Source organism: Rhinatrema bivittatum, chromosome 3, assembly GCF_901001135.1.
Source record: "Rhinatrema bivittatum chromosome 3, aRhiBiv1.1, whole genome shotgun sequence".
Taxonomy (NCBI): Eukaryota; Metazoa; Chordata; class Amphibia; order Gymnophiona; family Rhinatrematidae; genus Rhinatrema; species Rhinatrema bivittatum.
In genome coordinates, this window is record NC_042617.1 from 565,132,924 (window position 1) to 565,157,413 (window position 24,490).

Sequence of the window (24,490 nt, forward strand, 5' to 3'; positions counted from 1 at the left end):
CAGGAATTCAGACTCAGACTCAAGAACACAGACTAGGAACTCAGATTCAGGAACTCAGACTCACTCAGGAGCTTGGACTTGGAACTCAGACTCAGGAACTTGGACTTGGATCAGGAACTCAGATTAGGATCTCAGCCTCAGGAACTCAGACTTGGAACTCAGACTCAGGAACTTGGACTCAGACACAGGAACTTGGACTAGGAACTCATAAGAGACTCTAACAACTTGAACCAATAGCGAAGGAAAGGACTCTGAAGGCTTGGACTGAAGGTTTGGACACAGGAACAAAGACTTAGACACAAGAACCAGGAGACCAGGAACAGAAGACTATGAGAAACAGGACCGGTAACCAAAGGACATTCTTGTGAAGGCCTAGAGCAACAGGGAAAGTGGTCTTTTAAAGACCTGAAGCAATGACATCATCAGGAGGGGGTCGCAGGGCTTTTCCCGCCATGGTCCCTTTAAATTGTGAGCAGAGGTGCACGCCCACCTAGTGAGGCAGCATGTCGTGTCGAAGAATGTCAGCAGTGTTTCAGGCTATGCAGGAAGCAGGAGCGGCATCGGGTGGTTGAGAGGCCACACAGGAAGTGTCAGCGGCAACTCTCCCACCGTGTGCGCGGCAGCAAGGCTGAGGTGGCATCGGCGGCAATTCTAGCGGCAGAGAGGGGTGCCACACAGGCGGCATCACAAGGTTGAAAAAGGAGCAGAGCCGGCATCCAGCCAGCAGTGGTGAATGAAGCCACTTGTGGGGCCCTCCCGCGAGCAAAAAAAAACAATGATGAGATATCCATATAAGAAAGTATTGTCTGATATATCGAATGCAAGAAGAACTTGATGAAAGTCATTTCGGAATACCTCAGAATTGGAAATATGAAGGGTTTCAGTATTATGAGCATCCCTTAAGCCAAACTGAAAGTCACTCAGAAATAATGCCATTATCCTCAATAAAAGTACTGGACTGCTTCAAAACCACTTTCTCAATTATTTTTATCAAAAAAGAGAGAGAGAGGAAATGGGTCGATAATTATTGAGATCTTGGAGTTCAAGTTCATTTTTTTAATGTTGGATGAACAGAAGCAATGTTAAGAGTCCCAGGTAAGTAACCTTCTGACAGTGACAAGTTGATTAACTTGGAAATAAAAACAGAGATCAGAGCGTAAATCCTTCATCAAAGCATTTAAGCAGAGATTCATAGAACACAAGTTAATATTCAAACTTCCAATTATCTCAGTAATTTTGGACATGGATGAGAGTTCAAAAGTCAACTAGCAAGATTCACTAGAAAATAAAATATCAGTTTGATGCCAGTCAGAAATCTGAGGAACTTGAGAGTGGATCTGAGTAGCTTTTTCAAAGCAAAAAAAGGAAAAAAAATACTTGCAAAAATCAGCAGACACAATACTCAAGTGCCGTTTAGGGTGTGAAGTTAAAGAACTGGCAAAGTGAAATAGCTCACAAGGCCAAGAAATGGCAGCCTGAATACTTGAATATGTCATCTCCTGGGTACCCCTAAATTAATGGGAAGACAGAGTCGACCATGAAGATTAAGCGATTTAAATCGAAGGCTCATAATGCAGCAGAAGATCCATATCTGGCACTAGTAGATCATCACAACATGCCTTTCCAAAGCATGGATGGTAGACAAGAAAAAAAGGTTGATGGGGCAAAAAACTAGAAAGCTGCTCCCAATATGAGGGTCTCTGTTACAACTCCGGGAACCAGGAATTGTAAGAACACAGCAGTAATTGATGAAACAGCAAACCATACAATTGTCACACTATAATAAAATAGTTCAGAACAGGGGAAAGCATGGTGGAGAAGCCCCTGTCTTGCCGGTTTACCGGCATTGTGCCTTCTCACAGAAGTCCTCTTTGATGTCAGCAAACAATGCGGAGGATTGTGGCACGCCAAAGTCATACGCCAAAGAGGCATGCTCCTCAGATCAACTTTCAGGTGCTTCTCTACACAGTTTGCCTGGGATTCCCTGGACTGGCTAAGGGCAAAAAGAGAAAAGATACTGTGAAAATGTATCCATACAAGCCTAGTGGAACCCTTCCAGTGATCTAGCGTACCCTGAAGGCCTTTAACTTTCAATCACAAGCAATTTTGGGGTCTAATGCACTACGAGCTCTCAGCTATGAGCCTTGTGAGACATCAGTTTCTCTTAGCCCTGACTGTACACTACCTTCACAGATTTATGTGTGATCCAGGAACTGAGATGGGGGATTAAAGGGTTGGTGTGGTTTCCCCTTCCCCCTCTAGTGGGAGTTTCGTAGGGTTACCGACCCAATGACGTTGACTCTCTTAAGAGTGGAAGATCAGCACTAGTTTGTGTGAGAGTAATGCGCGGGGGCAGCTCAAGGCAATCTGCTGCCTGAGGTGAGGGATGAGATGGCACCCTCCACTGCCCCCTCTCTCTTTTCCACACACACTCATACATGCATATACACATACACACTCATTCACGTCTCTCCTTCTTCCATACACACATGCACTCTCATTGTCTCTTCTCACCTTGATTCTAATTTCCCCAGATCCACGGGACATGCGCTCCACTTCTTCCTCCTCCTCCTCCAGTAGCGTTGGTCCACTCTACCCTTGTTTTATTTTCGGTGTGTGGCTTGACACTGTTGCTCCTCCTTCTGCATCTTCAGTTTCATGGGGAGGAGGGTGACGCTCCTGCTGGTCTTTATTTTCACGCCGCACTAGGTTTCACATTTTCCCGTCAGGGGCATGGATGCTGATGTTCCTTCTTCTTCGAGTGCGCGCTGCTCCAGGCTCTTTCTCTTGCAGCCTTCTGCAGCAGGGCACCAGGAGTTTTTGGGTGTTGGCCCGGAGACCCGGCAATTTGTTCAGAATTCCGGATTCTCCGATCCGGAGAGTTCCCAGATACGAGTGTCAGGCGGTTGCAGCAGGGACAGGCAGAGTGAAGCAGATGCCACAGCGGCGTTCTGAGAGGGGCATTTTTTACAGGCTCAAAATTCTGCTGCCTGAAGCAGCCGCCTCACCCTGCCTCATTATAGAACCACCCCTGCTAATGTGGTATTAATAAAAGATACAAATAACATACTTATATATAATGATATTCAGCATAAAGGACCATCATATTAAACACCACGGGTATATACACACCTTCGTTGCTTTACATATAATCATCGGTCTTCTCATATCTTATCCATGGACGCCATCATCTTTTTTTAGGATTTTTTATGCAAGTAAAATGTCACTTATCTCAAATCTGAGGCTGACACAAGTTTACTTTTAAGTAGCAGCTGTAGCAAACTCCATCAGTCCCAACACGTGCCATGTTTCGAGTAAGAAACTCTGCCTCAGGGGATGGTGTTACTAGTTTCCAAGAAACTGAAATAAGGAAAAAGACATCAAGACAGAACTCTAGCACATAGCTCACTGAGCAGCAGCACATACATACCGTCCTTTTAAACTGCATTACTTTCGCGGGTTTACACCGGACCCCAGAAGAACTCCATCTTATATTGACCTGCAATAAATCACTGATTGGCTCATATGTTTCCTAATATGACATCTTTAGTTACTATGTGAAACAAACACAGTTTCAAAACATTTTTTGATTGCTGCTTAAAATCACAGAATGACATCATCAGTCACTAGGCAGAATCAAACCAATGAGTACCAGTCAATCTCTGCATTTAGTCCATGGGGAAATACAGAATTATAAACAATACATATATTGAAAGAGAGAGCAAATTTTTATTATCGCAAACATTTTTTTAATTGCCAAACAAGTGTGTCATAAAAAACACTCAAAATGTGAAATACCAAATATCAAAAAAGCACCCAAAACGATTTTTGGGGGAATCACACTATGTAATCTGATTCACATTCAAAAAAACCCCTTTTTTAAATTATTTTTTATAAGATATTAAATCATTTGATAGCTCACAATCTGTGAATCTTGTCAATAAACCTTGTTCAAGCAGGAGGTCAGCGGATCTATTGTCTGACCCGAACCAACCTCCCTGCTAAAAACTGAAAATTTTTTTAAAGAGACGGAGGGCAGGTTTCATATATATGAGTTTCAAACCCCAACCAGGGTGTGCTCAATCTTGTGCATATAATCATAAACCGAAGCCACCACCGTCCAAATTTTTTTAGAGAACACTCTGTGCAACCAATTCTAATTGAATCTTCGTATCCAAAAGTGAGAAAATTTTTATGTTCTACTTTTTTTTGAAAAATTATCAAAACGCAGATGACTTAGCGAAATATGTTTAAAAAGTCCCGACTTATCTGATGGTGAGAAGCCCGACGTAGCCACGTTTCTGGTCTGGACAGACCTTTCTTCAGGGGATGTTATCCTATATGCATAGTAGCCGGTGAATCAAAAGTCTTCTGCGAAAAATCAATCATTTCTTCTAAACAGACGCCATGTTGTGACGTCACGTCTTCAGCGGCCAATTGTATGCTTTCCCCCGTGCAGGCGGCCATCTTTGTCTTCGTCGGGAGGAGCTATGATCGTGTTCCTGCTGATGGCTTCAAAAAAGTAAGTTGTGCAGGCGTCCAAAAGCGACTTACTTTTGGGATCTTGACAGATCCCAAAAGTAAGTCGCTTTTTGAAAAAAACCAAAATTGTCGCTTTTTGAAAAAAAAAACCAAAATTGCTTTTGGAGCAAGGCTGCTTTTCGCACCCTGCTCCAGGAGGAGGAGAGACACAGCGGCGAAGCAAAAAAAAAACCAAAATTGCTTTTGGTTTTTTTTTCTTCGCCGTTGCTTCGCCGTTGCAGTCTCCGTGGCAGCCCCAGTCCGGACATCGGAGGGGGGCTGCAACGTTTTTTTCGCTTTTTTTTTTGGCTTTGGGAGCAGGGGAGAGGACTGGGGCTGCCACGGAGACCGGCACCCATGATCGCGGCCGGGGCAGGTGAGCGGGGGCTGGGGGAAAGCTTGCCACCTACCCTTACCCCTGCCTCTACCGCAGGGGTCAGGGTAGGCGGTAAGTTTGCAGGTTAAACGCGCGACAAAACGGCAGGGAAAACTAGCGATAGTCGGGGCGCGGGTTACGGGATGCTAGGGAATAGCTAATTCGCTCGTTTGCATGCAATATGCATGCCGTGTGCAGAAGGGGTTGCCCGGGGAATTTAGGACGCGGTAGGAGTAGGTTAAAGGGGATTCGGGATCGTAGGAAGGGCTAACGTGGCCGAAAAGTGAGTAAAAAGTGGCTTAGGAGCAGGGTAAACGCGGCCGCACTTTACAGGATAGACCCGTATGTAAGTAACTATGCTAAATACATGTGTGCATCTGTATATCAAAATACTTTACACTTAAAGTTCTCTTCATCCGGCGTTCTTCACTATATGCGTTGCTTCATCAAAATGTGAAGACAATGCTTCATTTTTCACATGGTATAACCCCAACAAGAGGCCCTTGTTTCTCTGATATCAGCTTCATCAGGGGGATGTTGACCATCTGGGACAACAAACCCATACGTCTTCACCTTAAATGAACGCAGTACCGTATTGACACACCATCCAAACTGTTTTTAAAAAAAAATCTCTTACCAGTCCTGCTTCTGAAAAGTTCTTTTCAACGGACCTTCTGCATGATACATAGGCTGACTTGCTTCATAATGTCTTCCACCAGCTTGATATATGAGATTCTCACAGACGAAATCCCAAGACGTGCATATCTTATTCGCAAATGATTTCTCATACGAATTGCAATGATAATGCATAACTAACTATCTCCCAGCAAAGGCAATAATAATTCTTAACTTACCAGCTCTCTGGCTGACTTGCCCTTAGCCCAACCAATACCATAACTGAACCCACACCAAACATACCTAGTAACTGCACCAGCAACTAATGACTTCACAAGAAATACTGCAACGTTTGAATCAGGACTTGAACCGACAAACTGCACTACTCCACGAAGAATACCACTAAAACTACTCCTTCGTGGTACATTTAAAGGATTTATAATACTGCCACCACCTAACAAGTGCAAGCGGCATGCGGGCCAACGCCCCAACGCATGCCTGAATGTGCCTCAACGGCAAGCCGCTCATACGTCACATGACACAGCGCGCTGACACTCTCAGAACGTAAGAAAATCATAACATTGATCCCGAAGCACTATAGAACTACTCAAAATGCTCTCCCACATAGTGGCGATACTCTAATCACACCAGCTACACAAAACGACGAGTTATGAACAAACCAATTTCTCACGTCTCTACCTAAACCTTTGTTATAACCCCTGTTTATTTCGTATAATCAAAACATCACACATGTTCTCCTTACAAACGTCTGTATAATATATTTATAGAAACCATTTTCTCACATCTCTACCTAAACCTTTGATATAACTCCTATTTGTTTTGTATAGTCAAACGTCACAAATTTTCTCCTTACAAGCGACTATATCAAATGTTAATATAAGAACTACTCCGATCTGCAACCAGACCTATCACTGAACTCAAACCCTAATCCACTAGGTTTATATAACCTGAGAAGGTGAAATACATAGCCTGCAAAGACTGCTGATCCAATGTTACTTCTCGAACAACACAAACTGTGAAAAAATGCCTGCCTGACAATACTTAGTGTTGCCTGCCTAATAACCATACAACCTAATGCTATACTCCGCTATGGATAAATCTATAAAAATGCTGCCCACTCTATTTCGGCATTCAGCCCACTAGGAGCCAAGGTGTTCCATTCAAAAATGCACTTTTGCTCCCACTGTGCAAGCAAACGTTGAGTATCCCCTTCTGCATTATTGTTACAATTTCTGCAGCAGATAAAGGTGGAGCGGTAGTTGTATTAGATACTACATGGTATAAACAATTAAAATTAATCTTGAATATATATTTTGAAATTAATAAAGATATAATTTAAAAACAAAAAAACCAGGGACTTCCCACCAGTGTGCAGAGAGTACATAGTGTGTATACAATCTGTCAGTCCACACCTGAAAGAATGGTGGAATGGTAACATTGTGGATATAATGGGAAATAGATCTTATACAATTGTTACGGACAGCGGAGTGATACTAAGACACAGCTGCAGATGACTGCAGAGGATTGGGAGATACACATAGACAACACACAGGACAATTCCAGATCAGGGCCAGACAGATTTGGATAACTGGTCAGAATCAACGACTATTCAGAGGGAAAAAAAAGAGCAGTGATTCTGCACAGGACCAATGTATCCAGGCCCTTTACAGGAACAGTGATGCAACAGGAGTAGCTGTATCCTCTAAAACGGGGGTTCTCAACCCAGTCTTCAGGACACACTTAGCCAGTCAGTTTTCAGGATATCCATGATGAATATGCATGATATACATTTGCACTGCCTCCACTGTATGCAAATCTATCTCATGTATATTCATTGTGGATATTCTGAAAACCTGAGTGGCTAGGTGTGTTCCAAGAAATGAGTTGAGAATCCCTGCTCTAGAATATTCATTCAAACAAGAAGTGGGAGGCTGGTTTATCAACCAGTTTATTTGGACGCTTTTGAGACTGAAAAGATCAGAGGTAAATGTTTTTTCAATATTTGGTTTTGTACTTAAACCTCTAGCCAAGCCAAACAGAATGTTAGGAATTATTTAGAAGGGAATGGGAAATAAAATGATGGCTCTCATAATGCCTCTGTATTGTTCCATGGTGAGCCCACATCTTGAATACTGTGTGCAATTTTGGTCGCCGCATCTCAAAAAAGATTTAGTTGTACTGGAGGAAGTGCAGAGAAGGGTGACCAAAATGATAAGTGGCATGGAATTGCTGACCTAAAAGGAAAGGCTAGGGCTGTTCAGTTTGGAGAAGAGACGACTGAGGGGGATTATGATAGAGGTCTTTAAGATCATGAGAGGTCTTGAACAAGTTAATGTAGATTGGTTATTTACTCTCTCTGATAATAGAAGGACTAGGGGACACTCCATGAAATTAGCAAGTAGCTCATTTAAAACAAATTGAAGAAAATTCTTTTTCCTTCAGCACATAGTTAAGCTCTGGAATTCATTGCCAAAGGATGTGGTTACAGCAATTAGTGTAATTGGGTTTAAAAAAAGGTTTGGATAAGTTCCTAGAAGAAAAATCCATAAACTGCTATTAATTAATAAGCAATAGCAGATTAAGATGTATTTAATGTTTGGGTACTTTCCAGGTACTTGTGACTTGAATTGGCCTCTGTTGGAAACAGGATACTGGGTGTGATGGACCCTTGATCTGACACAGAATGGCATATCTTATGTTCTTATTTTCTTATGTCCCTGGATGGCAGTGAGAATGTAAGATCCCAGCAATGATCTTCAGAGCAGGATAGCTCTGATTCCATACTCTGGTCTGACCCCAAGCCTGCTAACTTGTTTTAACTGTGGAAAGAGATCATTTGGCCAAAGATTGACTCTACAAAAGAACACATTTATCGATGTCAACCTGGTAACAGACCCAGCACTAGATGTTAAAGTTTGCATGTGTGAGCTAAAACATCCAGAGGAGGGACAACTGCCTGGTCTAAACCCACAGGTGTGCTCCCATTGTGGAAAGAAAATGCACATTGTCAAAGACTGTCCATTGCTTGAAGATGAAGAGTGGGAGCACAATTTAGTGAAGCTCCACAGCTGTAACTTCACTGATATTTCTCTTTTGAGACTTAAGGACTTTGTGAATCCAGTTGACCTGGATGAGATCCCTACCCAAGCTCTGGTAGATTCATGGTGCCGAAAAAACACTTATCTGGAAGGAATTAGCTGAGAAAGGATAGATTACAAGAAAAAGGTGACCCTCACTTGCATACATGATGACCAGCAATACTACCCAAACAGTCATGCAAGGCAAGCCAATATAGAAGTGTAAATACTTTCCAAGCTTCCGTACCCCGTTGTTCTAGGGCACACAGTTTGAAACTCTGCAGGGCTAGCTTATGGCAAGTCGGGCCAGTCCAGATTGCATTGAGACATCTGTTCTGGAACCTCTCCATGGGAGGATGCAAGCTTATAGAACATGGAATCAAAGATACTTAGACCACAGATGAAATGCCAGAAAAGAAAATCCAAGAAATTCCAGTGTTTAGAGACTGCTATGGAAAGAATTCTCCTGAAGACAAAAGGTAGGTAGCGTGCTTGACTGGGAAAAGGCATTTCAGGGTCTTCACTGTTTTAACTTTGCATAGTGACATGGATCAGAGGGAACCATGGGTCTTCTAGGAACCCTTAACTAATTCCCCCAAAAAGGTGGGGGAGGCTAACCCTGGAGAAATTAAGAAAGCCCCATTGAAAGTAGTTCCCTTGAATTTGGCCAGAAGCACCTACAGATGTTAGAGGATAAGATACCCTCTGGCCTAGGGGACCCCCATACTGACCCTATCTTTTGCTAGGAAAAGAAATGGCCAGTCCCAGTTCAGGGTGGAAAAGGAAAATTCACTTTCCCAGGAGTTAACCTGGGAAGAGGTAGACATTTGACCTGACAAGGTTAATCTGAGATGGAGGGTATGTAAAGGAGGGTATATTAGACTCTCCTTGAAAGTCCAGGACCAAGCATTTAGTCTGATCCACCTTAAGACAGCTTACAAGGGAATCCTGGTTGCAGGGCACCTCCCCTGGGGACAGGGATAAGAAAATAGACCCCAGAGAGGATAGCAGGTCCCACCCGCAAGGCGAATGAAGCAGGAGGTTTGCTAAAGCTACTTGTATGAACATTACTGCACTTTTATTTATAGCACTACAGAGGTAAGCAGGCATTTGGTTGTTTAATTTCTCCTATAAGTAATAAAAGTCTGTAGAAGAATTGCCAGAATCCAATCTATGTTGTCCTCCAGCAAACCAAAGACAATGCACACTGTGTTACAAGGGGTTATCCTGTCTTTCACACTGAGTATCATATGCAAGGAAGCCTTACACACCTCCCAGTAATGCATGGCATCAGCAAAGGCAATATAAAAGAAGAAAAACTTATAAACTATGCATAGTTTGCATAAATGTTATCTCCTGGCCTCTTTTTTTTATAGTTTTGGTGGTGTGTGAGCCAGGGTTGGTGATAACAACAGGCAGTAGGCACAAGAGGCAGTCGCCTAGAGCACATCAAGTTACAGGTGGCATGTATTAGGGATGTGCAGAGGCAACATTTTCATTTAGGTTTGTTTATTTGTTTCGTAGATCACCTCCACTAATTTCTTTAGTTTCAAATGAAAACAACATTTTTTGTTTCGTCGTTTAATTTGTTGTTTCATTTCCCGTTTAGAGTCAATACTGGAAGCAGTGCAGCCTGTTTTGAGGTTCAAAATTGAGGCTTTCTAATCAGTTCTTATGAAGCTTGCAGGTAGACAACATCAGAAGGTATAAGAGAACTCCAAGGCATCAAGACTGAGGCAAAATGGCATCAAAAGTGGCATGAATAGCCTAAGGTACCTTAAATGGGGCAAAAGGATAAGAGCAGTGGCAGGAATTCTCCAAAGCACTGTCAGAGGAACAAAGCGGCATCAAGTATGTCAAGAACACCCCAAGACTTCAAAACAGGGCCCAATACCAATGGCATGAACTTCCAAAGGCAGCACAAGAGTGCAAAGTGGCTCCAAGAGTGGCAAGAACATCCTGAGGCAACATGAAGGGGAAGCAAACCAGCAAAGGTGTCAGAGAAAAAGTCAGGCATTGATAGAAGGACAAAGCAGCACTAAGAGTGGCATGAAGCCTCCAAGACACCATGAGAGGTGCAAAGCAGCCACCCTCAGTGGCAAGACCATTCCAAGGTGAAGATTCTAGAGAATGGCAGCAAGGCAGAATGACTGCAAAACTCCCAAGGTATAAAGTCTGGACTTGGCAACAAGGCTGAATGGCAGAAAGACCACGAAGATGAAACATGAGGGGTATAGCAGCAGGGCAGACCAAGTTTTAGAGTTTGGGTCCTCTTGAAACTGTGAGTCCATCTTCCCTTGTTTTATTAGAAAGTAATTCTAGGAGCCATCTGGAGTCAGCTTCAAGGAACTTTCAGTCTTCTTCTGTCTCGGTCCCAGAGGCTATGTTACCTCTTATTCCTGTTGGATCAGGAACTGAGAATACTGTAATTTCAGAACCAGAAGATATTACTCTTAACGACCTTTGGAGGATTATTAATGAGTAGGATTGATAATTTATTAACAAGAACTGTAAATGATCTATGCCAAAAGGGCCTTTTAAACTGAGGATGGTTAATTGGTTGAAACTTTTTTTGCAGCCTATGGATTTTAGGGTTGCTATGCCTTCCATCCTCTCATTAAATTATTATTTAAGTTTTGTTTAAATTATTATTTAAGTTTTAAATTGTTACCTAAGTTGTACACTATGTTACTTAAAGTTTTGCTTAGTTGTATCTTGTTCTTTGTAAAGCCCACCGGCAAGTTCTTACTGTTCATTGTAAACTGGTTTGATTTGTATCCAATGCAAGAAGATCGGTATATAAAAGCTATAAATAAATACATAAATAAATAAATAAATTGCCATATTTTACAACTTATCCAGAACTCAGTGGCACGTATCATTTCTGGCTGCAACTAAAGTGACAAAATTACACTGGTTCTTAGAAAACTGCATTGGTTCCCCATTCCCTGGAGAGTGACGTTTAAGATCTTGATGTTCACTTTTAAAGCTGCCAGGGCTGGGACTGCTGGCTATTTAAAATCTGCCATGCTAGAGCAGGAACCTGCCAGGCCTCTTCAATACCCAGGAGAGGATAGACGTTGTGTCCTGACTGTCCAATACTCTTTGCCTAACTGAGACAAGAAATAGATCTTTTTCTTTCATGGACCCAATGCTATGGAGCACATTTCTACTGGAGGGCTGTCTGGAAAAGGATTTTGTATCCTTCCGGAAGAAAGTTAAGACTCTGTATTTTAAGCAGGCTTTTGCAAAAAATTGCTGCTAATGATTAGTTAGGCAGTTTTTTCTTTACCTTGTAATTTTATGTTTTTTGTCATTGATATCATCATTCTCCCAGTACTTGTTCTAACACAACTATGAGATAACCAAGGTCTGGGCTTTTTGGCTTATGTTTGTATATTATTTGAAGGTCAAGTCCACATTATATACAGATGCTTTGGTTTGTTGTGTTGTCTTATGTATCTTTGTATCCCATACTTTATTTTAATTTTATGCTGTTATCCGCTCTAAGAGCAAGTACTTCATTCTAATAGAATATAAATGCACAAAAATAAAAATAAATAGGGAGGAGAATGTAGGACACTCAAGTGAACTCTCCTTTCAGGAGGTCAATGTAAAGTAATAATACCTCAAAATTCTGAATACCAATTATCTAAGATGGCTGTTTATGTTGGACGCTAAACTGGAAGCTCCTTGATAATTCTATAAGTTTCCCTTTTTTCAATTTTTAGCTTCCCTTCACTTCTGGCCATAATGGGTAAGAAGAGGAAAAGAAAGTTTCGAGAATTACCTGGAGCCTCTACAATGACTTGGGGACCGATGGACGATCATGTTGAGGTTCTGCATCTTGAACGTTTAGTCCAAGAGCAGCAGAATGCAGACACCTCATTTGCCATGGGGGTCTCCTTCAGTCCAGCTGTGAGAACTCTTCTACCACTGTAACTGGATCATCCCGGAATCTGACACTGGCGCTGCTCCTGACAACCTGCTATGGATTGCTGAGTCTGGACCGTGAGAATTCCCGAGTGCCTCTTCGGCAGTGGATTTGCCAACTGCTGTTGGACCCTTGTAGTTTCGATTAAGAGTGGGGACCTGGATGGAGAACTGGAAGAGGGGGGGGGGGGGGACTGAAGAACTGTGCCAAACTGTTCAAAACCAAGTACTGAACATCATTAGAGGATTTCCAGGGACAGTGGGCATCTAATGGCAGTGGCTGTTTCTCCTCCTTGGGGTCTGGGAGGAAACTGTAAGGAAATCCTGCAAGTTACCCCCTCCCATGTCCCCTTGGCTCGGACTGAGAATAAACTGGCTGATTCTATTGCCCAGTCATGTGAATTTTCAAAAGGAACTAAATCCAAGCTGGGAGAGCATGAGAAAAAGGCTGCCATGAAGTTGAAGGACAGGTTTCTGCATTAGGGACCCAACTTTCTACTTTATAGGCCTCTGGATATTCTCCATAATAAGTTGGAACAATTGAAAAATGCGACGGAAGCAAAAATCATGTGAGGGCTTAATATTCCGAGAATGAGATTAACATCTGCACAGGAATTGTTTAAGAAATATTCCAGAGAAGTGTTAAAGATTTCTCGGGAAAAGGCTATTGCTCTTTCTAGGATATATTACATCCTCTTGATAAAGAGAGGGGGTAAATAGAAGGAGCCATGGAAGCTTTCATTCCTTTCCTACAGATAGTTCAGATCTTTCTGCGTTCCAAGAGTCATCTCAGGATGATATCATAAGAACATAAGAAATTGCCATGCTGGGTCAGACCAAGGGTCCATCAAGCCCAGCATCCTGTTTCCAACAGAGGCCAAACCAGGCCACAAGAACCTGGCAATTACCCAAACACTAAGAAGATCCCATGCTACTGATGCAATTAATAGCAGTGGCTATTCCCTAAGGGCCGGATTTTAAAAGCCCTGTGCGCGTAAATCCGGCCGGATTTATGTGCGCAGGGCACTTGCACACCAGCGCGCCTATTTTGCATAGGCCGCCGGCACGCGCACAGCCCCGGGGCGCGCGTAAGTCCCGGGGCTTTGTAAAAGGGGCGGGAGGGGCGTGTCTGGGGGTCAGGGGGCGGTTTGGGGTGGGACCGGGGGCGTGGCGCCGGCACAGGGGCGTGGTCGAGGCCTCCGGACCAGCCCCTGGGTTGGGTGATGGCGCGCCAGCAGCCCGCTGGTGCGCACAGATTTACCCCTGCTTTCAGCAGGGGTAAATCTGCCAACAAAGGTAAGGGGGTTTTAGATAGGGCCGGGGGGGTGGGTTAGGTAGGGGAAGGGAGGGGAAGATGCGGGGGGGGGGGTGGGGTGGAAAGAAAGTTCCCTCCGAGGCCGCTCTGATTTCGGAGCGGCCTTGGAGGGAACAGGCAGCGCGCGCCGACCCCGGATTTTATAAGATACGCGCGTATCTTATAAAATCCAGCGTACTTTTGTTCGCGCCTGGTGTGCGAACAAAAGTATGCGCTTGCGTAAATTTATAAAATCTACCCCTAAGTAAACTTAATTAATAGCCGTTAATGGACTTCTCCGCCAAGAACTTATCCAAACCTTTTTTGAACCCATCTACACTAACTACACTAACAACATCCTCTGGCAACAAATTCCAGAGCTTTATTGTGCGTTGAGTGAAAAATAATTTTCTCCGATTAGTCTTAAATGTGCTATTTGTTAACTTCATGGAATACCCCGTAGTCCTTCTATTATTCAAAAGTGTAAATAACTGAGTCACATCTACTTGTTCAAGACCTCTCATGATCTTAAAGATCTCTATCATATCCCCCCTCAGCCGTCTCTTCTCCAAGCTGAACAGCCCTAACCTCTTCAGCCTTTCCTCATAGGGGAGCTGTTCCAGCCCCTTTATCATTTTGGTTGCCCTTCTCCTTACCTTCTCCATCGGAACTATATCTTTTTTGAGATGCGGTGACCAGAATTGTACACAGTATTCAAGGTGTGGTCTCACCATGGAGCGATACAGAGGCATTATGACATTTTCCGTTTTATTAACCATTCCCTTCCTAATAATTCCTAACATTGCTTTTTTGACTGCAACATCGTGTAACTACAGCAAGGGTTATTGTTCCCTATATGCAACACCTTGCACTTGTCCACATTAAATTTAATCTGCCATTTGGATGCCCAGTCTTCCAGTCTTGCAAAGTCCTCCTGTAATGTTTCACAGTCTGCTTGTGATTTAACTACTCTGAATAATTTTGTATCATCTGCAAATTTGATAACCTCACTCATCGTATTCCTTTCCAGATCATTTATATATATATTGAAAAGTACCGGTCTGCTCAGAAACGTACAAGGATTTGGTTCTTAAACAGTACTTTAAGTATAACGATATTTCCTTTTGTGGTCAGAGAATTCAAATATTCCCAAACATTGCTGGGTGACTCAATTTAGGAGGAGGTTTTTCCTCCAGTTGAGACAGCAGGTTTTGCTTTGGCAGGCTCTTTCTTTTTTTAAATTCCCTTGTAAATGTATCGTATGCCAATGAAGGGAACATGTTTATTTTTCTTTAACCCTTTGCATTTGTAGAGATTTCTTTTAGATAAAAATGTGGTTAAATAATTTTTACCCTTTTTTTGGTTGGGTGTCATGGGGGCGGGAGCTGGGAACACCATCCCAGGAGTTGTGCAAGATCACTGGGATGGACAAGGGGCGGTTCCCTGCCTAGCCAGCCCCCCCTCCTCCGCAGATTGAGCCCTCGGGTTCTTCTGGGAACCAGCAGGGCTTGGTTTCGGCAACAGTACATCATGGCTGGAAGCTGAGGACTGGAGACTGAACATGGGCTGGGACCGGATACAGACACGGTGTGGGCAGGATACTGAACCTGGACTTGGGCTGGACAAAGACATGGGCTAGGACACAGGAGCAGAGCTGGGCCAGGGACAAGGGCAAGGTCAGGGAAACAGGCAAGGGAATGGACAGGGCAGCTCAAGTCAGGGTAAGGACTGGATTAGACTAGACTAGACAGGGACAAGAAAAGACTAGACAAGACATAACAGACAACAAGGAACAGGAAATACTGACTGGACACAAGGCTGAGTATCAGAACCTAGCAGGCCTGGAGACCCTAAGACAAGGCAGAGAGGCCCAGGGGGCCCGAAGGGCAAGGCAAGGAGGACTGAGAGGTCAGAAAGCACAGCAGGGCAGCACAGGAAGCCAGAGAGCAAGGCAAGGAGGCCTGGGAGGCCACAGAATGAGATAGGAGGCCAAGGTAGGTCGCAAGGCAAAAGAGTAGGTCTGGGTAGGCTGCAAGGTAATACAGGAGGCTTGGGCCGGCTGCAAGGCAAGGAGCAAGGTAACGGAAGGCCCGGAGGCCACAAGGCAAGGCCCGGAGGCCACAAGAGAAGGAGCAAGGTAACAGAAGGCCCAGAGGCCACAAAGCATGAAACAAGGTAATAGCGGCCAGGTCATAGGGCCAAGAGTGACTCCATGAAGAGGCACTGAGGTTCTGGCAAGGCAGGGTTAAAAGGTGCTGGAGCTTGAGTATGGTGTGAGCAGCAAGGATGGAGGTGAAGCTTGCTGAGGACCCCTGGTGGAGAGGAGGCTGCATCACAGACTGAACCAGAGCATGGAGAGCCTGTGAAACAGGTGAAAATGTGACATTAGGTGTAAGAGATTGATGGGGGGGGGGGGGGGGGGGGGGGGGGGGGGGAGGTTCTAAACAGGTAAATGAGATGTGAGGCTTGATTATTGTACTGCGTGAAATGTTTTTTCTTAATACTTTTTTCTCCTCCTCCCTTTTCTTATGAAATGGAGTTGTCATGTAATATGTATAATAGTTTTCTTTTGAGTGAAATGCTTTCTATTTTTGTTATCGCTACATATATCATGATTTCTTTGGATTAATTTGTTTGAATTTTTTTAAATGCCAATAAAAAGTTAATTATAAAAAAAGTATATTATTAAAATACCATGGGGTCCCTCCACCAAGCAAGAGGAATATGATCTGAAATCGAGATCTAAAAAAGCAAGTAAGTACTGATGTAGTGCCTGAGAATTTTCCTTATTAAATACAAACAGGTCAATTGCTCTCTCTAAAAGCTGAGGACTGTAAACTCGGACCATGGAAGCAACTTGTATAGCTTATTGCCAACAGAGGCAGACCAGTTTGGAACCTACCCCTGCAGTGCAGTCTCTGTTATTTGGAGTCTTGTATCAGGCTTTGCACTCATCCTGCAGAAAGGAGATTGTTTTTGACAATGAGTCACCATCTGAGGTCCAGTCCCCTAGCTGACAGATCTAAGTCTGTGTAACTGGACACTAGAAGGAAAGTCCTGCATGATCTTAGGGTTCTTTGAAGTGTGGTCAATCAACTGGGAATAATGAAGCGAGGGTAGAAGTCCTGGGGTCCATATTCAATAGCAATTAGCTGGATAACTTCCGACTTATCGACTTAAATGCCAGCGTTTGAATATTTTCACCACTTTTAAAGAATCATCCAGCTACAATTTATCTGAATAGCATAGGCACGCTGTGGGGGGCATTCCAGGGGAGAGTTAAGTTAGCTGGATAGGTTATCTGGCTAACTACAGCATTCAGAGATTCAGAGTTAGCAGGATCTGATTGTGCCATAAAGTAGTTCTAAAATTAGTCATATAAAGGTATCAGGCTATTTTTAAGATGATTGGATATATTGGCACTGCTGAATATCCCAGCAAATGTAGGGCTCTATTTACCAAATGTTTTCTCCCATTCTGTGTTTATGGGAAAAATGCTTAGTAAATGACCCCCTTATTTGGATAAATTGCAAGCTGGCCAGAGGCTGAATATTGCCCAGCTATATTTACAATCTGCACCACTGACATAATCTGAGTATACTAAGGGTTTAATGTCTGTGTCGAAGAAAGTAGGTTACACTTTAAACATTCCATTTGGAAGTTCTCCGCTTTCACAAATTCCTTCTTCTTGCAACCTTTCTCATGGTGTAGATTTGCCTTGGAGCACTGGGATCACAGATCTCAAACTGACATTTATTTATATTTGCTTTTTTGCACTTGAAAGAGGATTGCATTGAGGTACTATGGTTATTTCCCTGCACCTAGAGGATTTGCAATCTAAGATCTGGATGCACTAATCCATCATGTTTTTTCAGGGGAGGAGTCCCACTATCGCGAGGGGGGGAGGGGGGGAGGGGTGTCGCTGCCATAGTGGGTCACTCCCCCAAAAAGTCATTGTTGCATTGTCTTGTCTTGCGGCAAAACACTGTGGGGGCAAAACGACGCAGCTTTAGGCCTTTGCGCATGTTGGTGGTCCCCAAAGCACGGGGCTGCCATTATCTCAAAGGACTAACCCAGCAAAAAGGAAATGAAGGCCCAAAGTATAAAAAGCGTGCGATCAAAGCTGACTCCCTGCTCACCCCGGCGCTGCCAGTCAAGGCGGCACTGACAACAAAGCTCCGTGACAGCCCGGCCCTGGGTAAAGTTGATTAGGTGGGCCCTGAGCGCCAGGCCCACCCGTGGCTGCGCCACTCCCCCAAAATCCATAAAAGACCTCATTGGTCTATAATGGAAACCCCTCGATACCCTGCCCCCCAGACTCTAGTAGTAAGAAAAAAGCATTGGCTTCTAGTGGGGGAGGAACCCCCATCCCTCTGCATCCCCCCCCCCCCTCCCATTTCTATCACTTTCCATGTGGACAGAATATGAAAGAGTCCCATAATGTTTCATGGAAAGAAAAGAAAATAATTTGAATACCATGGGGTCCCTCCATTTCTTGTCCCTCCATGGAGTCCCTCAAAGGGTCCAACCAGTTCTGGTCACCACATCTCAAAAAGATATAGTTGCATTGCAAAAGGCGTAGAGAAGGGTAGATAAAATGATATAGGGGATGGAATGGCTACTCTATGAGGAAAAGCTAAAGAGGTTAGGACTTTTCAGCTTAGAAAAAAGATGGTTGAGTGGGGATATGATAGAGTTCAATAAAATCATGAGTGGAATAAAATGGTTATTTACTCTTTCAAAAATGCAATGGCTAGGAGACAATGGGGTACATTTTAAAAGAGAGCGTGCGCACGTACTTTTGTTTGCGCATCAGGCAAAAGTACGCTGGATTTTATAAGATATGCGCGTAGCCGCGCGTATCTTATAAAATCCAGGGTCGGCGCGCGCAAGGAGGTGCACATTTGTGCAACTTGCGTGTGCTGCCCGTTCCCGCCGAGGTAAGTAGCACATTCAAAACAAATCAAAGAAAATTCTCCACTCAATGCACAATTGCGCTCTGGAATTCATTGCTGGAGGATGTGGTTAAGTCATTTAGCATAGCTGGGTTTAAAAATATTTTTGACAAATTCCTTGGAGGAGAAGTCCATAAACTGATATTAAACAAGTAGACTTAAGAAATAGTTATTACTTATCATTGTGCAATAGCAGCATGGGATCTACTTACTGTTTGGGATCTTACCAGGTACTTGCAACCTGGATTGGCCACTGTTGGAAACATGATACTGGGCTAGATGGACCTTCAGTCTGACTCAATATGGCAATTTTTATGCTCTTAATCTTTTCCTATAGAAAAAAAACGAGAACTGCATAGCAACAGAGGGTGAGTCAAATGTACAGCTGCCCTAGCAGGCATAAATATATACTAGGTGGAGGCTTCTTGGAGGTGAATTAAACCTGCTTAAGTGTGTCTGTGAATAATCTATTTTGGGCAGAGTGGTGGGTTGTAATGGACCATCTAAGGAATCGAAAAATATTTAGAAAAAGTGGGCGCAAACCAGGGTCATTGATGGATTCTCAGAAGATTTGGGGAGTGGGGGTGGATGGGGTATTTGCGCCAGAAGATATGAGATTAAGGGGAGAGGGAAGGGTAGAATCCCCCAGAAGATGCGGGGTCTTTTCTGCCTGGCTGCACAATGCTTGGTCCATCCAATCTATCCCTTTAAACGAGCAGGGGCTTGTGGGCTGGCACACTAATACATTAAATTGGGGTGTGGACCCATTCTTAGCAATACCCCTGGTACTAACTAGCCAACATTTTTAAAAGTCTCTTTTTGTTACTCTTTTTTTGTTTTGTCTATTTTTTTTTGTTACTTTTTATTGCATTTTATTGTTCCATTTATTTATTTACTTTATTTATTTTAAAAGATTTATAGCTCACATGCTCTGTTGATTGCAGCGGGTAACAATTGCATGTGCATCATCATAAGTAGTAACAAATAAATAAAACAAAACATGTAAAAATACAAATAAAATGAGCGAGAAAAGAAGTTAGTAGCTCAAAATGACAAAGACTGCAGTTACAAAGAATGAAAGTATAATAAAGAAGGGAGGACTGTGTCTTCAAATGCAAGATGGAATAGGTGAGTTTCCAGCTGCTTCTTAAAAGATTTTAGACATGAAATCAATCTGGGAGATACAGGCAGAATATTCCATAAACATGGACCTGCGATTGAAAAAGCCCGATTGCAAGTTTCACTGAGACGAGCACTGCGGAGAGAGGGGACCTCAAGCAGGCCACTATCCACGGAGCATAATGATCTAGTCGGGTGGGAGAGCTGAAGAATAGAACTCAATGAACAAACATCATCAGTGTTAATAACCTTTTGAATCATAACCATAACTTTGTATTAAAGAGGGACTGATATGTTCACTTATTTTACTGTCAGGAGATGAGCTGCCAAATATATTGACTATATGTTGGATTTAATTTTTCATTCTTGCTAATTTTTTGTCTGTTTTTCTATTTTGTTTGTTTTATCTTTATTTGTTTGCTCAGGATTTTGTTTGTTTTGTCTATTTGAATTTTTATGTTTGCTTTTCATTTTATTTTTGACTCCCATCCAGTCTAATATTCCTCCTCACTCCCTCCAACCTCTCTTCTGACTAGAAAGAGAGCATCTTCAGAACACAATAAGATCCGTTCCTCCTACCTTGGGCCGGTGGCAGGCACCAAGTGGCAATATTTAGACACCTGGGTGACCTGGGATAATCTACGATGGCTTCACCTCCTGACCACCCCAATTATCTTTATTCAAGCCATGGTGACTATCTTTTTGACAGCCCTAAATATCTCCCAAAGCAATCATTTTACAAGTTGCTACTGGAAAAACCCAACATCTGCTGCTCATGCTAGGGGAGGCTGAATCAATCCCTTTATGCACAAGTACCGGTATTTGCTTACACAATTTTTTCTGTCGAATTTTAACACTTCCAGAAGTTATGCTAAAATATATAATTGGGCAAGAGATGTGCTTTTTCAAAATTGTGTAAGCAAGCTGACTTTGTAGGCCTTTTGCATTTTTAGGCCTTATTTTTACTGGAAATCGAAATAGTTCCTTAAAAGTTAGCACCCATTGTCCATGCTACAAATTCTGGAGATGACCGATTTGTTGGCCAGAAATGTGTATAAGCAAACCAGCCTCAGATATTATACCGTGTATCAAATCAGTTTTAATTGGAAAATAAAAATGAAGATTATGTAGTTTAGGCGAAAGGCAGATACAAAACAATGCTTATTCCAATGAAGAAATGCATGACAGATGGTCTTAGTAATGACATGGAATTGAAAACAGAACAAAGTTTCCTACTGTTCAGGCAGAAGTTTCCACTCTGTTGCATTCATTAGACATTTACTGTGTGGTTTTTTTTGGGTTTTTTTTGACTCCATAAACTACATAAATGATCTAGTCTAGAAACAAATTGTGCTTCGTTAGGAAAATATATTGTAGATTGGTACATCATTTCAACCAAATTACAGATGAACCAAGGCATTCTTTTGCTTCCTGTGAATTCTCTTTTCACCTTTCTCTGTAATGTATCTGCTATTGTCTCATAAGAAGAAAAGATTATTCCCATGGAATACTGAGGATGAGATCTCATATTCCGATTGGTGCACTAATGAGCCTTGACATGTTCGCAATGACTCACGTGTAGAAGCAGAACCTTCGGTGCGCTTCCCCTATGGGAGCTGGATATGCATGCAGGTTTTAGATTAAAATATCTCTCCTCTTGATGGAGGCCCCTCTCCCCTCGTTGAATTTGTAGCTTTTGAGCTTCAGGGTCCTTGATGTTGCCATGTGAGTTCACACACAGTACATTTGCTCAAACTGCTGATACAGTGGATCCCAGGTGGCAAAGAAGAATAATGTACACAATCCTCAGGACTAAACGGTATCACATCCTATTATTCTCTTCTGAACACACTGACCACACGATATTGTGTTCCCAGCATGGTTGCTTTGTTAACAAAATCCATAAAGCAGGATTTGAACAGTTTTCTATGCTTTTTACAATCCTTCAAATAGGAATTCTGCTCAGAATAGAGATGTGATTCGGCCGAACCTTTCGAACATTTCAATGTGAGCACGCAATAACGGGGATTTAGTGTGCAGTAGCGGGGATTTAGTGCGCTCTAACCATTTGTTTTTCGAGGTGGCCCAACCATGACAAATTAGGCAATTTCAACAAAATTGCCTAATTCATTCTGGACAAATGCACATCCCTAGTTCAGAACTGTACAATATTCACAAATAGGTCATCCTTCCTTGTTTGCAAGAAGTATCAGACTCTCAGCATCATACGCTACGTCAGGAATACTTTCTTAACCTCTTTTCCCAACAAAAACAATACCAATGAAATACTCCAAGTTCTCCTCAAGCTTTTTGCCCAGATCTTGGCTTCTTCACACCATGACCCTCTCCAGAATAAGGAGTTCTTTCTGACACTTTGACCCAGTGGTGTAGCCTCTTGGGAGGCCCAAGGTCAACATGGGTGGGCAGTAGGCATATAGGATTGAGCCTTACTAGTTGTACTCTTATCAATAAATAATACCTTAGAATGCACCTGACAATGGATTTATTTATAGTCTGCAACAGCCATCATGCATCATGAGTGACGCTTTAAAATATTTTGTTTCAAGAACTTGACAACATTAAAAATAGCTTACTGATCTATATTAATTTTTTATATGTATTGCAGTTTATAAATACACAACAACATCATATAAAAAGTAAACAAAGAACACTTCACAGAAACATCAGATCCAATCACATAATAAAACAAATAATGTATTCTTTTATGAATCCTCTTTCCAAAAATGCAGAATGTACAGGGTGGCCCATGGAAAGGTAGCCTGTCTGCATGGCACTGGTATTGGAGGCAGGCTACTTTTCCATGGGCTACCCTGTATCATAACTACAATCAAACAGCAATAATCACAAGAATCATAAGAACTTAAGATTTGCAATGGGTGCAGAGCAGAACTAGGATTGTTCATATTATAACCCAACATGCAAAAAAAAATATATTCAGATTCTGGTGTCACTTCGGTAACAGCAAAACAAACTGGGTCCACTGCCAAACGGGCGCTCAACACTGAGCGCCCTTTTTCTGTGCACAGTTATTGCATTGGCCCCAATTGTGAAGTAATGCATGCCCCTACAAAAATATAATAAAAAAACTATCTAGAACCTTGCCATACCATACCTATAACAGCAGTAATTATCAGGACTCAAACAGCAGCAACCTTATCTAAGAAAAGGCAGCAAGGCAAACATTACACCAGACCCTAGAACACGAATACTCCACCTACTGGGCAAACAGTCGGACGGCTACAAATCCCTACAGAGAAACTATGCGCTAGCCGAAATACTGCACCTCTGTCACACAGACACATAGACAGAATAAGAAACTATAAATTAGCTAATTACCTAATATAGAATAAGAAACTATAAATTAGAAACAAAAACACGCAGACAAGATTGAAATGGAGAACCCAAGAAACCAGACTCTGTGAACAGTGGAATACTGAAGAAAATGTAAAACACAAATATTTAAGAAATGCACATTCCCAAAGATGGAAATTCCAAATAAACACCGGAGCGTTGGTGCACTCTACTATATAGATAAACAATGCCAAAAGTGCACAAAAACTTCACTTGGACTAGTATTTAAATTGAGAAATGTTCTTTTATTTCTTCTTAAACGCTGCCTCCTGAGTTATTAATGTCACATTTCAGTATTTCTAAACAGCAGTCCCCGACACGGTCCGTGTTTCGCCTGTCCGGCTGCTTCGGGGGGATTTTGTATATAACAATCTGTGAATAAGAGAAATTAAAAATCTAGCCAAGTCTATAAAGGAAAACTGATAACAGACACAAATTATTCAGGGTCACATACCTGTGTATCAAGATGTATAATACATGGTTCAGGAGCACAAAGTGCTGATCGAGATCACTGAATTTAAAGCCTAGGCATTTTGGCGCGAAGCTGCGCTTGTCACAGTGATGACTGATTAATGAATTACCCAACAGCCAACTCTCCTACAACATCACTAACATTTTAGATAAAATAATGCCACTCAAGTTCAGCATTTAATCCTTTGGGAACTACTGTGTCCAAAATATATATCCATTGTTGTTCTCTTTTAATTAACATTGTAGAAAAATCACCACCCCTTCCCGGGATCAAAACCACGTCCAAGATAAAAAATTGTAGCTCCTCCGCTGAGTGTGATGCCGCTAACCAATGAGCCACCAGGGGGGCATTCTTTCTACCTCTCCTAATACTAGATTTGTGCTCTATTATCTGTGTTTTAATTTTACGAGATGTTTTCCCCACGTACAGTTTATTACATGGGCAAGATATCACATAAACTACACCCTGAGAATCACAATTTGAATTAGCACGAAGTGTATAAATCTTACCAGTAACAGGGTGAGTAAATTCTGTTAAGTCCATAGAATGTTTACAAACTGAACAGTGTCCACATGGTTTATGATGACCACTGTCACAGCACGGGTGTATGTGTGTTGTGTGAATTCTGAATGTATGATACTGTCTCTCATATTCCTACCTCGTCGAAATGTGAAACGAAGGAGACTCTGTAAATAAGACTCAAGAGACAACGCTGTCTAATGGGTACGAATGTGA

The 24,490-nt window shown here is 42.5% G+C and overlaps 1 long non-coding RNA gene across 1 annotated transcript; it reads right to left on the minus strand.

Annotated features, from left to right (window-relative positions):
- Nucleotides 1-1,027: 1,027 nt before the first annotated feature.
- On the minus strand, nt 1,028-5,907 carry LOC115088868. The gene is made up of 4 exons (XR_003855946.1): nt 5,816-5,907; nt 3,431-3,499; nt 2,515-3,360; nt 1,028-1,993 (listed from the first exon to the last, which is right to left on the minus strand). It is a non-coding gene; the product is annotated as an uncharacterized LOC115088868 (long non-coding RNA).
- Between the last annotated feature and the right edge of the window lie 18,583 nt (nt 5,908-24,490).